The sequence below is a fragment of the Anolis carolinensis genome, chromosome 2 (assembly GCF_035594765.1).
Source record: "Anolis carolinensis isolate JA03-04 chromosome 2, rAnoCar3.1.pri, whole genome shotgun sequence".
In the NCBI taxonomy this organism is placed as follows: domain Eukaryota; kingdom Metazoa; phylum Chordata; class Lepidosauria; order Squamata; family Dactyloidae; genus Anolis; species Anolis carolinensis.
The window spans coordinates 18,444,933-18,463,114 of NC_085842.1; the positions used below are offsets into that span (position 1 = coordinate 18,444,933).

Here is an 18,182-nt window from a genome sequence, read left to right on the forward strand (position 1 = left end):
TATATCATTTTGTTAAAATGTTATTTGATGGTGTAACTCCTTGTAAATTTTAGTCGTTTTTTCCAGAGTCCATTCCCTTGAAAGAAGAGGGAGGAAAAACATCTTGGATTCAGTTGGGTTCTCCATCAGACTTCTTACAACATGGAGAGGCCCAACCCACCTGGACCTGAAGCAGGCAGGGCTCCCGGGAGCAGTGGGGAATTCTGGGAAAGAACTGCACAGATGTTCCTGAATGCGCACATACAATGCCTGCGCTTCAGGCAGTCCTCCTACAAACAGGATGAGGGACCCAGAGAGGTTTGCAGCCGCCTCCACGATCTCTGCCGCCAGTGGCTGAAGCCAGAGCAACACACCAAGGCTGAGATGCTGGACCTGGTGATCCTGGAGCAGTTCCTGAGCCTCCTGCCCCCAGAGATGGGGAGCTGGGTCCGAGAGTGTGGGGCAGAGACCTCTTCCCAGGCGGTGGCCCTGGCGGAAGGCTTCCTCCTGAGTCGGGCAGAGGACAAGAGGCAGGAGGAACAGGTGAGAGCATTTCCTCTTGGTTTCACTAACTTTGGGACGGATTAATAGATCAAACATTCATCCTGCCTTTCTTCCAAGATGGGACTGATGTGAGGAAAAAGCCGGACTCTGCTCCCTCTGCCTCTTTCCCCACCTGCTCTGTCCCTCTTGCTGTCACCTCCATATACACTGTAAACTTGGTTGCTGCTCTGTCTAAATGTGTTGACCTCCAGATATAACATTAAAAATGATGGGAGGGAGAGTATGGCATTTGCTTCCAATTAGGTTGCAATCTCAGAGTTATTCTCTTAAAAAAATCCATGAGGTTTCTGCACATAGGTCTGTAATATATTTGAACTTTCTCCATATTACTTCTGGAATACTCTGTTCTCTTTCAGGCCCAAAATAACTGCATCGAAGTCCAGTCTAATGTCCCTGCATCAGAGAAACCTCCATCAAACACCATCCAGAGCCTCCAGCAGAAGGAACTCAAGGAAGAAGGAGATGGGGCTGCAGACTTGCAGGGTAAGAAAGAACTGTTCTGGGAGTTTTGGTGTTTTATCCCAGTGTAAATTCCTCTTTGGGGGGGATTGTAGCACATCCACAGTTTGAGCTTGAGGTGGTGCATATGCAGGATGATTTGGCCTTGAGATGGGTACATATCTTATATCTTGTTGAATTTTGGCAATATTTGTAACCTGCCTCGAGGTACAAGGAGAGATGGGTAAGAAATAAAATTATTATACTGAAATTTCAGCCCTTCAGTATCTTCCTTTTTAAATAATTTTTATTGATGCATTTCTGAAACACTACATTTTAAAAAAAACCTAAGGGAATGGTAAGGGGAGGAGAGAGGGGGATAGGGTATGGGAGGGTAGTAATAGGGATGGTGATGGGGTGTGATGTGGAGGGGGGGCGGGGAAGAAGGGAATTTCTCAGGGCTAGAGGTAGAGGGTAGGGTAGACATTTTGGCCAATGCCAGGGCCTAAAAATGATGGGGAGGGGTTGACTTCCGTTCTTCTCTTTCATTTGCTTCCGTTTCTTTCTTCACTTGTATTCTTCTTTATTATTTTCAAGTATTCTTCGAAAGCCGACCAATCAGTTTCTTTCATTGCTCTGCGAGTACATTTCTTAGTCTTTTGTGGGTGTTTCTTCTGATTTCCATAATTTTTCTAAGACTATTCTAGCTGCTGTTATCAAAAGGGTGAAAAGTTTGTCCTTATTTAAGTCAATCTTATTTTGGGGTTCATATAGCCCTAGTAGGAGGATTTTCCGTTTCAGTTCCAAATTAATTTTTAATATCTTATTACATTCTACGTGGATATCTTTCCAATATTTCAATTTTTTTGTAGCTCCACCACATATGTAGGTAGGAGCCAACTTGCATTTCCAGCATTTATTATTGGTGTTTTTATACATTAAAGCTAATTTTTTGTAGGGTCAGATACCATCTATGCAATAATTTCAGCCAGTTTTCTTTAAGGTCACTGGCATATGTATATTTAATTTTCCTCATCCAAATTAATTCCCATTCATCCTTTTTTATAGGTCTCCCAATGTTTTTTCACCATTCATTGAATCCTTGATCTCCTCCCTTTCTGTAGCCCATTCTAGTAACTTTTGATATAGAATTGATATACTTTTTAAATTTGTAGTAAATTGTCCCATAATTCTTTCTCTAGCTGCAATCTGCATATAGTGTAGCCATGAAATACTTTAATAATATTTCTGTATTTGGGGTAATTCTTCAGTTCTAGTTGTTTTATTTAAGATTTCTATGTATGTTGGCCAATCTATCCACCCAAGTGGTCTCCTTTGGTTGGCCTCCAGGGGCAATATCCATAATGGAGTTTTTGTATAAAAATAGCCTTTATATTTGTCCCAAACATTATATAATGCTGATCTGATGTAATGATTTCTGAAATTCTTCTCTACTTTGGTTTTTCCATACCGCATATACCCGTGCCAACCCCATCTTAGATTAAATCCTTCCGAGGGAGGATTTTTCTTTCCTCCAGTTTTGCCCAATCTTTTCAGTATCTTCCCAGGTGGGACCCGAATACAAGATGAGCCCTGAAACTGAGCTGGAAGGCAAACAGACAACAAAGTATAACTCTAGTCAATTGAAACACCAAGCCCAGTACTACCCTCTTTCCCTGAAAATAAGATAGTGTCTTACATTAAGTTTTGCTCCCAAAGACACGCTAGATCTTATTTTCAGGGGATGTCTTATTTTGCTCTCTCCTCCTCCGCCGAGGAAGGTGTGTGCGGCACGAAGGAGAAGGAGGGAAAGATGTGCGCCTTTCCCTCCTCCTTTTTGCCGCACATGCTTTCCTCACTGGCAGCGATTCCCTTCTCCTGGGTCTTACTTTCAGGGAATGTCTTATATTTGGCAATTCACCACAACCTCTACTAGGTCTTATTTTCAGGGAAACACAGTAGTTTCAATCCAACCAACTCACAGCACTGCTTGTGAGACTAAATCCTAAATCCTAAAAATTTCACATATTATTGGGTTGTTGAATTCTCCTGTGTTCTTAGGGTCATTTCCTCATAGGCTTCTTTTTAGGAGGAGTGGAGTGCTGCAGGGTTCTGTCCTGGGCCCGGTTCTTTTCAGGGTTAGAAGGCATGATCATCAACTTTGCAGATGACACCAAATTGGGAGGGATAGCTAATACTCCAGAAGATAGGAGCAGAGTTCAAAGCAATCTTGACAGGTTTGAGAGATGAACCAAAACTAACAGAATGAAGTTCAATAGGGACAAATGCAAGATGCTCCACTGGGGCAGAAAGAAAGAAATGAAAAGATACAGAATATGGGATGCCTGGCTCGATAGTAGTACATGTGAAAAAGATTTTGGAGTCCTCGTGGAGGCCAGAGTGAAGAAGGGGAGCCAGGAAGACGCAGTTCCACCATGTCTCCTGGGTCATCAGTTGGGAGGCCCTCCCGCAGCACCATATAGCAATATATAATACCAGTATTGTGTTATGGTAATAATATAATATATTGTATATACATATAATATTGATAATAATACAATATACTACTAATAATAGCAAAATATAATAATATAATAATTATATATTATGTATTGCATATAATATTTTTAATAATATTGCAATATAGTGGTATACCGTGTTTCCCCGGAAATATATCTTATATTAATTTTTGCTCCCAAAGATGCGCTAGGTCTTATTTTCAGGGGATGTCTTATTTTTCCATGAAGAAGAAGTCACATTTATTTTTGAACAAAAAAATGAACATTTCTTATATACTGTAAAGTAGTTGTCATCACAAACCACACAAACTGTGAGTCCTATCAAGAATTTCTTGTTACTACCATTATTTCCATGTACAACACCCTATGGTACGTACATTTACCAATCCTTCATGCTCTGGTGTTCTGTTCGGCGGACATGCTTCCAAACAAAAACTTTGCTAGGTCTTACTTTCAGGGGAGGCCTTATATTTAGTAATTCAGCAAAACCTATACTAGGTCTTATTTTCTGGGGATGTCTTATTTTAGGGGAAACAGGGTAGTACAAAATGTTAATATATAATGCTAATATTGTGCTATGCTAATAATATAACATTGTACATACATATAACTTGTAAGTCACTCTGAGACTCCTTCAGGGTGAGAAGGGCGGGATATACGTAAATGTCATAAATAAATAAATAAATAAATAACCTGTAGAAGAGAAGGCTGAGAGGAGGCATGATAGCCATGTATAAATATCTGAGGGGAAGTCATAGGGAGGAGGGAGCAAGCTTGTTTTCTGATGCCCTGGAGACAAGGACGCAGAACAATGGGTTCAAACTACAGGAAAGGAGATTCTACCTGAACATTAGCGAGCTTTGAATGTGATTTTCCTGCTTCTTGGCAGGGGGTTGGACTGGATGGCCCCCAAGGTCTCTTCCGACTATGATTCAATGATTCTAGGACTGTCATTGTAACCTCTAAGACATGTTTTTGTGATCAGCTTTCCACGCCTTGCTCTCTCTCCCAGGGGCTGGAATGATGTTGTTGCTGAATCCTCTGTCGTTTCTTCCCCTTTGTGATGGAGTGGAACTGACTCAGGTAAGCAGAAGGATTCCTGAGAGAGGAGGACTGGAGCTGCCTGGGTGTCATTTGTTCCAGGCTTAATAATCAAACATCTGTTGAAACAGAAAAGATTGAATGTGTTTTCTTAATGCAAAGTCTAAATAATTCAGAATGCCCAAAGAACAATCAAATGAGCTAAGATTTAAAAGGGACATGTTCAAGAAATGGAAAATCGGGGAAATCACCAAAAAAGACTAACAAGGAGAAATGTAGGATAGTACACTAAGGCAGGAAATACGCAATGCACAGATACAGGATGGGTGACACCTGGCTCGATGACAGTTCATCTGAAAGGGATCTTGGAGTGTTAGTAGACCACAAATTGAACATAAAGCCAACAGTGTGGTACAGTAGCTTAAAAACCTATGGGATTTTGGGCTGCATTCAAATGAATATAGTGTCCAGATTCTACTTCTGATTCTACATATCAATTAAGAAATGGTTTTGACTGTGACCAACCGGACGTCTCTCCAAACTTACACCATGGCATGGAGGCTATAACCCTTTCCCTTTCAAACAGCCAACAGGAATGTAAATCTACTTGAAAGATTTTCTTGTGAGTATTTCTCTTGATAGCCCTTATGTGAGAAGCAAATGTTTTTTTTCCCACCAGGGCCCATTTGCCTTTGAGGATGTGGCTGTCCATTTCTCCCTGGAAGAGTGGGCTCTTCTGAATCCTGATCAGAAAGTCTTGCACGTGCAGATCATGGAGGACATTCATGGGATTGTGGACTCTCTTGGTAAGGCTCCCTCACTGATGGGGATTTCTATTTCAAAATGCATTATTCCAGTCAGCAGCTCCCTAGTGGGAGCAGTATTCTAAAGTGTCACAATCTGAGAGTTCTCAAGGCAGGGCTTATGTTAGAACAACATGACGTAAGTGTGACATTGACTTGGTGCCTGAGGAACAGTGATGTTGGCACCAATTCCGACTACATTGGGAATTGGAGTCAAGTCCAAGCATACACTCCCTCACAAGGCTTCCTGGAAAGCTTATCAAGAGTAATCACCCCAGATCAGGCACACTACTTTCTCTCTCTCTGTGAATGTGTGAGTGTGAGAGAGAGACAGGGAGAGGAAGGAAGCACTTTGTTTGGGGGGAGGAGCAGGAGAATGGATCATCAAAAAGAACAAACTTCCCCTGACTTCAGGTACACAGACGCGGTTATACATCTTTTTATCGGTGTATTTGATTTAGTTTTTCCTCCCAACCAGGTAGTCTACCTTTTTCATATCTGAAGGCTAAGCTCTCTTTCTACGCTGCCTCTCCCAGCACACAAACAGTCTCTAGCCTCAGTCATTAGCAAGATGGTGACTTGTAATATAATGCATTCTATGTTCTCTGCTTGTGAATGATTGGGGCTCGGGGATTATTGTGCACTGGGAGAGGCATATTGCAGTCCTCAAACTATATGCTCCTATCTTTCAAATGGTAAGTTTGCTACTATGTCTGGTTGAGTCCTGCAGACCTTCCTTTTCTAATCCCTTTGCTGTTTTCATCATTGTTTTCCTCTTTTTCTTTGCAGTCACTATCGTGTATCTTCCCAGGTTTGTCAGGAGAATCAATCCCTTTGGAACTCACATTTACAGCAAACTTCCAAAAGCTGTAAGAGTCCATTCGGTAGTTAATGGTAAAAGTGCGACATCACTTCAGCACTCCGGAATTGGGTATAGGACCTTCTACATTGCAGCAGAAAAATCCAAACTTAACTGAAAATTGATAGAAAGAATTGGCGGTTGGGAGACAGGAATAAAAAGGAGGGACTGATTGTGAAATGGGTAGTGTCAAGACAAAGTTTCATCTAGAGAAAAAGGCAAGCATTTGAATGTGAAGGGAAAAGGCATCCATTACCCCAGAGAGAAGGAGACAGAAGAAAAAAACTGGGCTGGGCTGAGCAAAAGGCAACATCTGGAACATATCTTACTTATATCCACCTTACAGACTCCAGGCAGTCAACAGTGTCCATCTTTACTAAACAAGAGGGGGAGGAAGACAGCATTTCTATCTTCCTTTCCTCCATATCTATGTTTTCAGGATAATTTCAATCCACTTTTATCAAACTTTCTTAGACTCCTTATCATTCACACTAAGGAATGATTGTTTCTGTCCTTCTTCTTCACAACAGATAACTGGATGAAGAGCTATGGATGCACCAAACGCAGGAAACATTTGGGAGACAATGGGGATCTTCCAGGACCCAAACAAACACACAGAGAAGATGGAAATTTTGCCAGAGAAAGGCCGTTCAAATGCAATGGATGTGGGCAGTGTTTTACCCAAAATGTGGCACTTGTGCTTCACAAGACACTCCATGCTGGGAAAAGCCAACTTAAATGGAAAGAATCAGGAAAATGTGTTGATGAATATAAATTGCCACATCTGAGCCAAGAAGAAATTTTTGAAGGAATTGAGGTTTTCTTAAGCCAGGAGTATGAGAAATCTTTTATCCAGAGTTCACGCTTGGTGAAACACAAAAGACGCCATACAGGAGAGAAGCACCACCAATGTCAGGAGTGTGAGAAATGTTTTGCTTCCCGTTCAGAGTTGGTGAAACACAAAAGACGCCACACAGGAGAGAAGCCATACCAATGCCAGGAGTGCGGGAAATGTTTTGTTTCCAGTTCAGAATTGCTGAGGCATGAAAGACTCCATACAGGAGAGAAGCCACACCAGTGCCAGGAGTGTAAGAAATGTTTTGCTTCCCGTTCAGACTTGGTGAAACACAAAAGACTTCACACAGGAGAGAAGCCATACCAATGCCAGGAGTGTGGGGAATGTTTTGCTCGCAGTTCAAAATTGCTGAGCCACAAAAGACTCCACACAGGAGAGAAGCCATACCAATGCCAGGAGTGTGGGAAATGTTTTGTTGACAATTCAGCCTTGGCGAGCCACAAAAGAGTCCACACAGGAGAGAAGCCATACCAATGCCAGGAGTGTGGGAAATGTTTAGCTCGCAGTTCAGCCTTGGTGAGGCACAAAAGACTCCACACAGGAGAGAAGCCATACCAATGCCAGGAGTGTGGGAAGTGTTTTATTTACAGTTCAGAATTGGTGAGGCACAAAAGACTCCATACAGGAGAGAAGCCCTACCAGTGCCAGGAGTGTGAGAAATGTTTTGCTTCTAATTCAGAATTGGCGAGGCACAAAAGACTCCACACTGGAGAGAAACCATACCAATGCCAGGAGTGTGGGAAGTGTTTTGCTTACAGTTCAGCCTTGGCGAGCCACAAAAGACTCCACACAGGAGAGAAGCCACACCAGTGCCAGGAGTGTGGGAAATGTTTTGCGTCCCATTCAGAGTTGGTGAAACACAAAAGAGTCCACACAGGAGAGAAGCCATACCAATGCCAGGAGTGTGGGAAATGTTTTGCTTACAATTCAGAATGGGTAAGGCACAAAAGACTCCATACAGGAGAGAAGCCATACCAATGCCAGGAGTGTGGGAAATGTTTTGCTTCCAATTCAGAATTGGTGAGCCACAAAAGACTCCACACAGGAGAGAAGCCATACCAATGCCTGGAGTGTGGGAAATTTTTTGCTAACAGTTCTACCTTGGCGAGGCACAAAAGACTCCACACAGGAGAGAAGCCATATCAATGCCAGGAGTGTGGGAAACGTTTTGCTCAGAGTTCAAACTTGTTGAGCCACAAAAGACTCCACATAGGAGAGAAGCCATACCAATGCCAGGAGTGTGGGAAATGTTTTGTTGACAGTTCAGCCTTGGAAAGCCAGAAAAAACCCCACACAGGTGAGAAGCCATACCAATGACAGCAGTGTGGGAAGTCTTTTGCTTACAGTTCACAACAGATGAGGCACAAAAATCTACACACAGGAAAGAAAGGATAAAAGTGCCAGAAGTATGGGAAATGCTTTACTCAGACTTCATCCCTTAACAAGTACAGTTTCGGTTTTCCTTCTTCAGATAAGCGACAATATATTTCTAAATCCTTTTTGAATTGTTGAAATATGTTGGAGGCTCTGCTTCAGGATTTATGTCCGCAGTAAATCTCTGTTCACTGTTGTTAATCTTGGGTGAACGACAGATCCCTTTCCATTGTTCTGGATTTTACTTTTGTCATACTGTGTAAGACTTTCACCAGATTTGTTTGTGACAAAGACTATTCAGTTCTAATTCATGTTTAATCCAGTGGAAATTCCCCCAGGACTATAGAGAAATTGAGACTGTTTAATTCCAATCCGTGGTTAACTCAGTTGAAATCTATAGGAAATCCTCCCAGGACTATGGAGACTTGTATATCTACTGGTTTGTTCAAGTTCATGAAAATGTGTATATAAAGTGGAATCCATGCACCCATTCTTGACCCTCGATCGGTGTTCATGAATCCTCATTTTCAAGGCTCTTGTGGTCATTCCTATGTATAACATATTACATGGGCATACAATCACATATATAACATTCTCTGTGGCACAAATTGTCAAATGTCTTAGTGTGATTCTAAAATGTAACCTTGGGTGTGAGTAGTGTTTAATTCTTAACAGTGTTGGCTGTCGCCACCCCCAGTTCCTTCAAGGTCAAGCCAGTCACTTCAAGGATACCGTCCATCCATCTCGCCCTTGGTTGGCCTCTCTTCCTTTTTCCTTCCATTTTCCCCAGCATCATGATCTTTCCCAAGCTTTCCTGTCTCCTCATGATGTGGCCAAAATACTTCAATTTTGCCTCTAATATCCTTCCCTCCAGTGAGCAGTCGGGCCATATTTCCTGGAGGATGGACTGGTTGGATCTTCTTGCCAAGGTCCAAGGCACTCTCAGGATTTTCCTCCAGCACCAGAGTTCAAAAGCGTCTCTCTTCCTTCGCTCAGCCTTCCTTATGGGTCCAGCTCTCACAGTCTGCATCTGCAGTGATCTTTGAGCCTAGAAATATAAAGTCTGTCACTGCCTCCACGTTTTCTCCCTCTATTTGCCAGTTATCAATAGGTGTAGTTGCCATGATCTTGGTTTTCTTGACGTTTAACTGCAACCCAGCTTTTGCACTTTCTTTCACCTTGGTGGTAAGGCTCCTCAGCTCCTCCTCACTTTCGGCCATCAGAGTGGTATCATCTGCCTACCTAAGGTTGTTAATGTATCTTCCATCTATTTTAACTCCGGCCTTGGATTCCTCAAGCCCCGCAGGTCGCATGATATGTTCTGCGCACAAGTTGAATAGGGAGGGTGAAAGTATGCAGCCCTGCCGTACTCCTTTCCCAGTCTTGAACCAGTCTGTTGTTCCGTGGTCTGTTTTTACAGTGGCTACTTGGTCTTTATACAGATTTCTCAGGAGACAGACATGGTGACTTGGTATCCCCATACCACCAAGAACATGCCACAGTTTACTATGATCCACACAGTCAAAGGCATTAGAATAGTCAATAAAGCAGAAATAGATGTTTTTCTGAAATTCCCTGGCTTCCTCCATTATCCAGCAGATATTGACAATTTGGTCTCTGGTTCCTCTGCCTTTTCTGAACCCAGCTTGGACATCTGGGAACTCTTGCTCCATGTATTGCTGGAGTCTGCCTTGCAGGATCTTGAGCATTACCTTACTGGCATGGGAAATAAGTGCCACTGTACAGAAGTTTGAGCATTCTTGAGCGTTGGAAGAGAGTGTTTGTTATGCACAGAGAGTTTTCCTGGCAAAATTCTATCAGCCTATGTCCTGCTTCATTTGATTGTCCCAGACCATGCTTGCCTGTGATCCCGGTTGTCATTTGACTGCCCACCTTAGCATTCCAATCTCCTGTAATGAGAATAATGTCTCTTTTTGGTGTGTTATCCAGTAGGTGCTGCAGATCCTCGTAGAACTTACCTAATTCTGCTTCTTCAGCAGCTCTGGTTGGGGCGTATGTTTGGATCACTGTGATATTAACCAGCTTACCTTGAAGTCGAATTGAGATCATTCTATCATTTTTGGGTTGTATCCAATCACTGCTTTCGCAACTTTATTAACTATGAAGGCTACTCCATTTCTTCGGTGTCCCTCTTGTCCGCAGTAGTAGATCTGGTGGCCATCTTTTGTGAAGTGGCCCATTCCTGTCCATTTCAGTTCACCGACTCCCAGAATGTCTATCTTTAATCTTGACATCTCACCAATAACCACGTCCAGTTTGCCCTGGCTCATAGATCTTACATTCCAGGTTCCTATAGTGTGTAGATCTTTAGAACATCAGATTTGACATTCACCTCCAGCACCGTCGGCCGTTAGCCTTCCTTTCAGCTTTGAGCTAACTGCGTCATCACATCTGGGACTAGTCCTCTGCTCTCCCCCCCCCCCCCCCCCCGCGGTAGCATTTTGACCATCTTCCTGACCGGGGGGTCCTATCTTCTGATGGTATACCGACATTTCTCTGGTTGTATTGATCCATGTAGTTTTCATGGTAAGAATACTGAGGTGGGTTGCCATTACCTTCCCCAGGGATCGTATTTAGTCTGACCTCTCTGCCATGACCTTCCCGTCTTGGGTGGCCCTGCACGGTATAGCTCATGGCATCATTGAGGCGCTCAAGCCCCAGCACCGCATCAAGGTAACAATCCTTTGTATATTAATACAGTCATGCTAAAATGACAGAGGATGGGTTTTGGCTGTAGACATGCTGATTCCTTCCAATGTGAGCGGTCCTGTTCATCAAAGGTGTAGGTGGTAAAATTGGTTCTTCCCCAGAGGGCAGGGAGAGGTGATTGCCCTGCCCAAGTAAGCTATTGTGTTACAATGTCCAGATGAAGCTCAAGAGATGGGTGAGGCTGGAAATAGATGAGGAAATTCCCAGCTTGGTTTCTTTTCCCCAGGCTATGCAATTGTGTGGGATGCAAGACATCTTTGGGTTCAGGAACAAGGTTTCCCCAAAAGGAAAGAATGGGGATCTCAGGAGCATAAACATTAGGTTAATACAGGTAAAGGTAAAGATTTTCCCCTGACGTTAAGTCCAGTCATGTCTGACTCTGGGGGTTGGTGCTCATCTCCATTTCTAAGCCGAAGAGCCAGCGTTGTCTGTAGACACCTCCAAGGTCATGTGGCCGGCATGACTGCATGGAGCGCCGTTACCTTCCCGCCGGAGTGGTACCTATTGATCTACTCACATTGGCATGTTTTTGAACTGCTAGGTTGGCAGGAGCTGGAGCTAACAGCGGCCGCTCACACCGCTCCTGGGGTTTGAACCTGGGACCTTTCGGACTCCAGCTCAGTGCTTTAACGCACTTCGCGACCGGGGCTCCTTAGGTTAATACAACGTATAGGCAAAATAAGAACACATAAAAGGAAAAAAAACATGTAGTGTTTAGGGCAATTTATATACATGAGAGACATAGTTTGCCAAAGTACAGTAGAGTCTCACTTATCCAACATAAACGGGCCGGCAGAATGTTGGATAAGTGAATATGTTGGATAATGAGGAGGGATTAAGGAAAATCCTATTAAACATCAAATTAGGTTATGATTTTACAAATGAAGCACCAAAACATCATGTTATACAACAAATTTGACAGAAAAAGTAGTTCAATACGCAGTCATGCTATGTAGTAATTACTGTATTTACGAATTTAGCACCAAAATATCATGATATATTGAAAACATTGACTACAAAAATGCTTTGGATAATCCAGAACGTTGGATAAGCGAGTGTTGGATAAGTGAGACTCTACTGTACCTCTAAAAAGCCAGGCTTCCCAGAGGAAAAAGGGGAAGGAAGGCAGGCCGAGTGGAAGAAAAGTAGGAAAGGGGGAAAAAGTGAGGAAGGAAGAAAAAGGGAAAGGAAGGAAAAGAGGAAGAAAAGGAGAAAGAAAAGAAGGGAAGGAGGAAGAAAAAAAGAGGGAAAAAGGAGACTTCAGTGAGTGGGGACCTGGCTCAGGTAAACTAGACATCCCAAGGACCCAGGGCTGGTTTTCTCATGCAATAGCAGCAATGCACAGCGGGCCTGTCCACGTGCCGGGTGTTTTCCTGTCCCTCTAGGAACCAAACTCCCTCTTATACCAAGCTTTCCTGACTGTCTAGGAATCAAACTCTCTCCCCTTAACCCTTCCTTGCCTGGCTGGGAGAGGGGAGTTTGTCCATTTGGCCACCCACTCCTCCTTGCAGCCTGTCTCCTTCTTCTCATCCTTCTCCTTCTGGTGAGTCTTATTCCCAGACCTTCTCCAAAGGGCCGAAGAGGGGCTGAGGCCCACAACACCTGGAGGGAGGGACGAAGTTGGCCCAGGCCTGCACTAACCTGGGATTGGGATCATCCAATTCTCCATCAGGGAAATCCTTAGGAGGAGAGGCAGGCAGGCAGAGGCCCAATGGCCTTCCCCTCCCAACCCCCTCCCCTGCCTGCCTGGGTCCTCTTTCCCCCCTTAAGTTTTTATTATGCATTTCAAAGGAAAAGATGTTTTTCCACACAAAGAAATAAGAAGAACAAAGAAGGGGACGAGGTTTTTGTGTGTCTTTCGGGCTGTGTGGCCATGTTCCAGAAGCATTCTCTCCTGACGTTTCGCCCACATCTATGGCAGGCATCCTCAGAGGATGCCTGCCATAGATGTGGGCGAAACGTCAGGAGAGAATGCTTCTGGAACATGGCCACACAGCCCGAAAGACACACAACAACCCTGTGATCCTGGCCATGAAAGCCTTCGACAACACAAGGGGACGAGGGTTGTAGGGCTGTGATTAGTAGATTAGAACCGTATAAGTGTTTTCTGTGTCTCCAAAGAAGAGGAAGGGGGTGGAGAGGGGAAGAGAAGCCTTGTATTTGTTATAGTTATTACATGTATATGTTCAACTCAAGCACCATTAGTTTATGCATCCTAAAGTTTTGGAAATTTCAAATGTCCTCTGCAACATTAAAGAACACACTCTTGTAGTCAAAACTGGTAGTCTAGCCTTCCCATGCTATCCGATCTCCATCCCATCTTATCTTCCATTTCTTTACATGTATTTTATCTAATTATAACTATTGCCACATAGAACTAAAAATTCAATTCCATTTGTTAGGAAATTAGTATTGTGTGGGTAGGAAATCACTATGTTACATGATTATCTTTTATTCTTTTATTTAAACACTACAGAAACAAGGATTTGTATGTATGTATAAGGTAAAGGAAAAGGTTTCCCCTGACGTTAAATCCAGTCGTGACTGACTCTGGGGGTTGGTGCTCTTCTCCATTTCTAAGCCAAAGAGCCGGTGTTGTCCATAGACACCTCCAAGATCATGTGGCCATTGGCATGACTGCATGGAGCACCGTTACCTTCACACCGGAGCGGTACCAATTGATCTACTTACATTTGCATGTATGTATATACATATGTACATATATGTATATGAGCACCTGGTGGCGAAGTGTTTTAAAGCGCTGAGCTGCTGAACTTGTGGACCAAAAGGTCCCAGGTTCAAATCCCAGGAGCGGAATGAGTGCCCGCTATTAGCCCCAGCTCCTGCCAACCTAGCAGTTCGAAAACATGCCAATGTGAGTAGACCAATAGGTACCGCTCTGGCGGGAAGGTAACGGCGCTCCATGCAATCATGCCAGCCACATGACCTTGGAGGTGTCTACGGACAATGCTGGCTCTTCGGCTTAGAAATGGAGATGAGCACCAACCCCCAGAGTCACACATGACTGGACTTAACGTCAGGGGAAAACCTTTACCTTTACATATATATGTATGTGTGTGTGCCATTCTAAAATATGTAAATAACAAGGCTTGCTACCTTTTATATTCTAATCAAAGAGTGCTGATAGGTCAATTATTCAAAGTCTCTTCAATATAGAGTTTATAAATAGTACAAAATGTAACTGCATATTATTAACACTATTTTAGTCAACACATCCTGCTGTGATCATCTTCCTTTAGTTCTTTATGATTCAATGAAGGGTCTCCATTGTTTTTGAAGTTTCTGTGTATTTGTTTGTTGCACGGCTAAAGTTAATTTGTCCATTTTGGCCATTTCAAAATCTTTTTAAATCCAGATTTCTGGTGTTGCCATCTTTTGTAGTTTCCATAGTTTTATATATTCAGTTCTTCCATTTGTTGTCATATAAAAAAAGATTCTTTCTTGATATTTCAATGTCTGTCGAACAAATTCCATTAGAAAAGGTTCTGGTTTTAGTGGGATTTTGTACTCTAGTACAGGTTCCATGTCTCTATGGATTTTTATCCAGAATTCTTTAGCTTGCAGACAAATCCACCACAAATGATAAAAAGTTCCAGTTATTTGTTTGCATATTTATTTTCTGGAGTTATGTATATATCATTTTGTTAAAATGTTATTTGATGGTGTAATTCCTTGTAAATTTAAGTCATTTTTTCCAGAGTCCTTTCCCTTGAAAGAAGAGGGAGGAAAAACATCTTGGATTCAGTTCTCCATCAGACTTCTTACAACATGGAGAGACCCAACTCACCTGGAGCTGAAGCAGGCAGGACTCCTGGGAGCAGTGGGGAATTCTGGGAAATAACAACACAGATGTTCCTGAATGTGCACATTCAGCAACAGCGCTTCAGGCAGTTCTCCTACCAAGAGGGCGAGGGGCCCAGAGAGGTTTGCAGCCGCCTCCACGATCTCTGCCGCCAGTGGCTGAAGCCAGAGCAACACACCAAGGCTGAGATGCTGGACCTGGTGATCCTGGAGCAGTTCCTGAGCATCCTGCCCCCAGAGATGGGGAGCTGGGTCCGAGAGTGTGGGGCAGAGACCTCTTCCCAGGCGGTGGCCCTGGCGGAAGGCTTCCTCCTGAGTCGGGCAGAGGACAAGAGGCAGGAAGAGCAGGTGAGAGCATTTCCTCTTGGTTTCACTAGCCTTGGGACTGAGGGAGAGATTAAATGTACATCCTACCTTTCTTCCAAGATGGGACTTATGTGAGGCAGAAGCCGGACTCTGCTCCCTTTGTCTCTTTTCCCACCTGCTCTGCCCCTCCTGCTGTCACCTCCATATCCACTGTAAATTCGGTTGCTGCTTTATCTAAATGTGTTCACCTCCAGATATAACATTGAAAATGATGGGAGGGGGAGTATGGCATTTGTTTCAAACTAGGTTGCAATCTCCATGCTACTTCTGGAATGCTCTGTGCTCTTTCAGGCCCAAAATAACTGCATTGAAGTCCAGTCTAACGTCCCTGCATCAGAGAAACCTCCATCAAACACCACCCACAGTCTCAGGCAGAAGGAGCTCAATCAGGAAGGAGATGGGGCTGCAGCCTTGAAGGGTAAGGAGGAACCCTTTGGGGTGTTTTGGTGTTTTATGCCAGTGTGAATTCCTCTTTGGTGGGATTATAGCACATCCACAGTTTGAGCTTGAGGTGGTGCATATGCAGGATCATTTGGCCTTGAGGTGGAGGCTCCTCCTTGGAGGCTTTTAAGCAGAGGCTGGATGGCCATCTGTCGGGGGTGCTTTGAATGCGATTTCCTGCTTCTTGGCAGGAGTTGGACTGGATGGCCCGTGAGGTCTCTGCCAACTCTATGATTCTAGGACTGTCATTGTAACCTCTGAGACATGTTTATGTAAACATCTTTCCACACCTTGCTCTCTCTCCCAGGGGCTGAAATGATGTTGTTGCCGAATCCTCAGTTGTTTCTTCCCCTTTGTGATGGAGTGGAACTGAATCAGGTAAGCAGAAGGATTCCTGGGAGAGGAGGACTGGAGCTGCCTGGGTGTCATTTGTTCCAAGCTTAATCATCAAACATCTTTTGAAACATCTTCATGCAAAGTCTAAAGAATTCAGAATGTCCAAAGAACAATCAAATGAGCTAAGATTTAAAAGGGACGTGTTCAAGAAAAGTGAAAACGGGGGGAAATCACCAAAAAAGACTAACCAGCAACAAGTAGGGAAAAGATCTGACAAGCTAAAGCATAAAATGAGCTCAGGCTTGCCAAAGAGATTGAAAACAATAAAAGGGTGTTCTTTGGTTGTATCAGTAATAGAAGAAGAAACAAGCCAAGAGTAGGGTATGTGACTACAGAAGGTGGTGAAATGCTAACAGGGGACAGGGAAAAGGTAGAACGTTGCCTCAGTCATCTCTCAAAAGAAAATCAGTATTTTACTAGAGCAAGATGGAGCAGATGAGTTAACAGAGGAAGAGCAAGCCAAAATAGGTAAAGAAGTGTTCCAGGAATACTCGGCCACTCTGATTGAATCCCAAGTCTCCAGGGCCACATGAACTACATCCAAGAGTACTGAAGGAACTAGCAGAAGAAATTTCAGAACCACTGTCAATAATCTTTGAGAACTCCCTGAGAACAGGAGAAATCCCATCAGACTGGAGGAAGCAAAGGTTGTCGCTATCTTCAAGAATGGACAAAGGGTGCTCACCAGTGGTTCCTCTTCATCCTGGAAAGAAGTGACTAGTGGGGTGCTGAAGGGTTCTGTCCTGCGCCAAGTGCTGTTCTACACCTCTCTTATTGACTTGGATGAAGTCTTAGAGGGCATGCTTATCAAGTTTGCAGATGACACCAAATTAGGTGGGATTGCTAATATTCCAGAAGGACAGGATCAGAATTCAAAATGGCCTCAACAAGTTAGAAAACTAAGGAAAATAATTTCAACAAGGAGAAATGTAGGATAGTACACTAAGGCAGGAAATACGCAATGCACAGATACAGGATGGGTGACATCTGGCTGGAGGCAGGGGCGGCTGAACCTATACGTGAAGAATGCAAATGTGGAAGGAACTAATCCCCTGGGGGCACTATTGAGACGCCTGGTTCAGTGCCCAAAGAGAGAGAGAGAAGCAGGCAAACAAAAGTTCTAGGAAACAGCAATGCGTCCCCGGGTTTCCCTAAGACGGGCCTTTACCGGAGGGAGGAAATTCTTCCCTCTGGTAAAGGTGCGGCACTTTGGGGAAACGCAGAGCAGGTTGCTAAATAGCAACGCACCCCAGGTTTTCCTAAGCCGGGCTTTTGCCAAAGGTCGGAAACTACCCTCCAGTAAAGGCCCGGCACTTTGGGGAAATCTCCATGGCTCTCTTCTTCCTCTTTCACTGCATTTGGGGGGAGTGGCAAAATACTGTTAGCTTACACTTGAAAATTGCCTAGGGCTAGCCCTGGCTGGAGGAAAACTCATTTAAAAGTGATCTTGGAATGTTAGTAGACCACAAGTTGAACATAAAGCCAACGGTGTGGTGCAGCAGCTTAAAAGCCTATGGGATTTTGGGCTGCATTCAAATGAATATAGTGTCCAGATTCTATTTTCTGATTCTACATATCAATTTAAAAATGGTTTTGACTGTGACCAACTAGACGTCTCTCCAAAGCTTACACCATGGCATGAAGGCCGTAACCCTTTCCCTTTCAAACAGCCAACAGGAATGTAAATCTATTTGAAAGATTTTCTTGTGAATATTTTTCTTAGTAGCCCTAATGTGAGAAGGATTTTTATTTCCCACCAGGACCCAATCGCCTTTGAGGATGTGGCTGTCCATTTCTCTCTGGAGGAGTGGGCTCTTCTGAATCCTGATCAGAAAGTCTTGCACATGCAGATCATGGAGGAGATTCATGGGATTGTGGACTCTCTTGGTAAGGCTCCTGCACTGATGGGATTTCTATTTCAACTTACAGTATCCAAGTCAGCAGCTCCTTAGTGGTAGCAGTATTCTAAATAGTCACAATCTCTGAGAGTTCTC

General features: G+C 43.6%; 1 protein-coding gene and 1 pseudogene across 1 annotated transcript in view; one reads left to right on the plus strand and one right to left on the minus strand.

Moving 5' to 3' along the window:
* LOC103280228 (zinc finger protein 420) overlaps positions 1–18,182 on the minus strand; it is a 412,323-nt gene that overhangs the window by 148,450 nt on the left and 245,691 nt on the right. The window lies entirely within an intron of this gene.
* LOC107982289 (zinc finger protein 208-like) overlaps positions 1–18,182 on the plus strand; it is a 50,533-nt pseudogene that overhangs the window by 25,768 nt on the left and 6,583 nt on the right.